This window comes from Ailuropoda melanoleuca, unplaced genomic scaffold (assembly GCF_002007445.2).
Source record: "Ailuropoda melanoleuca isolate Jingjing unplaced genomic scaffold, ASM200744v2 unplaced-scaffold27656, whole genome shotgun sequence".
Taxonomy (NCBI): domain Eukaryota; kingdom Metazoa; phylum Chordata; class Mammalia; order Carnivora; family Ursidae; genus Ailuropoda; species Ailuropoda melanoleuca.
Genome location: NW_023197899.1, coordinates 1 through 2124, shown reverse-complemented (window position 1 = coordinate 2124; position 2124 = coordinate 1). Strand labels below are relative to the sequence as shown.

Here is a 2124-nt window from a genome sequence, read left to right as displayed (position 1 = left end):
AGGTGAGCAAGTGCCTCCCTCCTGGCTGATCAGGTCCGTAAAGCCAGGCCTGCAGAGAGCTGAGGCTTGGGGTTCCCCAGGAGCAGAGGGAGCTGTCTGGTGTGGGGCTGTGGGCTCCAGGGTGAGGGGGCAGACCCAAGCCTACAAGCACAGGAGGGGCTCCAGCTGGGGAGAGGAGGAAGGCAGGCCTGGGGGCGGGGAAGCGCTCTGCAGAGGCCTGGCGGCTTCTGGGCCCGCCTGCCCAGCTTGCCTGCTTGCTGGTGGACTTCAGTCCAGCTCCCTAGGATCAGGCCCTGCCCTGCCCGGTCTTCCTCCCCACTGATGGGTGGGACCCCCGCCCTCCCTGAGAGCAGAGTCAGGAGAGGCCAACCCGGCCTGGCATGCAGCCCTCACCCCTGCCCAGGGGAAGCCAGGATGGGTCCAGGCAGGTCTCCCCTGCTGCCAGTTTACTTCCCTGTTGGCCCATGTTTCCCCTTTTCCTTCACTTCAGGGGCTGCCAGGACCCAAAGGGGAGCGAGGAGAGAAGGTGAGTAGGCCCCTATCTGAGGGCCAGGCACTTCCTGGGGAGTGTGGGGGAGGCAGCACTCCCCGTGCTGCTGTCCCAGCACGTGGCCATGTGGCCCACCCTCCCTTGCAGGGCGAGCCCCAGTCCCTGGCCACCATCTACCAGCCCCTGAGCCAGGCCTGCGGGTCCGCCATCCAGAGGGAGTGGGGTAGCTTCCTCGCGAGGGCCNAGCACTCCCCGTGCTGCTGTCCCAGCACGTGGCCATGTGGCCCACCCTCCCTTGCAGGGCGAGCCCCAGTCCCTGGCCACCATGTACCAGCCCCTGAGCCAGGCCTGCGGGTCCGCCATCCAGAGGGAGTGGGGTAGCTTCCTCGCGAGGGCCCCCCGGGGCCTTCCGTGACCCCCCCGCAGCCTCTGTGCTCACACCAGTCCGGGCCCCTCGTCACTAGCAGGCCCAGCCTGGCCCGGCCATTCTCGTTGGCCATGCACCACAGAGTAAGGGGGAAAGCACGTGGGGAGCCCCCTGTACCCCACGACTCACCCTGCTGATGTCCCCTCCACCCCAACCCCCAGCTCACGTGCTGAAGTTCCACTCCTTCCTCCATGAGAGCGCCAGGCCTCCCAGGCCCATCTTGGAGGCCCCCGGGCTCCCCAGCACACTCAGTGAGGCCCGGCTCCCTGGACAAGGGGGAGATGAAGGCCTCCGCCCTGAGAAGAGAGGTACTGGCCCCATGGGGAGGGTCTAGTGGCCTGCGGCTTCTCCCCCAGTACTGGGCTGGTCGTTCTTTCTGGCCCTGGCTCCCCACCCTCCCTGGGCCCCCGAGCCCACACAGAGGTCCCTAAGGGCAGGACTGGACGCTGCCTGGCTTCCTGGGGTCCTCAAGGGGGTCCCTTCCCCATTCTCCCAAGAAACCCAAGGTTAGGGCTGTTTCCCGCCTTGCCATCCCCTCCCTTCTGTCCTCCTTCCCGCATCCTCACATGCTCAGATGCAGCGGGAGGCTTGGTCTAATGACCTTGTCCCACGTCCCTCCATCTGACTGGGGCCGCGGCGCTGGTCACGGCTCAGGTGCTAAGACTGATGGGAGGCTGATTAGGGGAGAAAGAGCTCGTGGGCCTGGGTGGGGGAGAAAGGAGAGGGGCAGGGCGGGGCTGGGGCACTGCGCTGTGGGCAGGGAGGGGTCCTGCCTTACCCCTCGAGCTGTGCATTGGGTTAGGGGAGAGGGCCTCACTCAGGGGAACCCCCTGCCCACCTCGGCCCATCACAGTTCCCCAGACATGGCCTTTGGGATAAATAGCCCCTTTGACAAGGCTGGCACGTGCTGTCATGAGGACCCCCACCCAGCCTCCCCCACTTACCCCCCACAGTTGACCTTGGCTGCAGGGCCAACAGCTGCTGTCTGTTTGGGGCTCAAGCACCCACCTTCCCATCAGTCAGGAGAGGGTCCCCAAGAAAGGAAAGCATTGTCTCCTGCACCTCTTGGTTCGAGCACCCCCCTTCTGCTCAGGTGACCCCAGAGCCCTCAGTCACATGGGCAGCCGTCAGCGGAAAGGGAGTGAGCCTCCGGGATGACCCGTGGGAGGAACAGGTGAGTGCCCCCTGAGGGAAGGAAGAACTCCGA

At 65.9% G+C, this 2124-nt stretch overlaps 1 long non-coding RNA gene across 1 annotated transcript; it reads left to right on the top strand.

The window, feature by feature from the left end:
- Window positions 1-416: 416 nt before the first annotated feature.
- Window positions 417-2091, top strand: LOC117798168. The gene is made up of 3 exons (XR_004622855.1): window positions 417-526; window positions 1079-1225; window positions 2011-2091. It is a non-coding gene; the product is annotated as an uncharacterized LOC117798168 (long non-coding RNA).
- The last annotated feature ends 33 nt before the right edge of the window (window positions 2092-2124 follow it).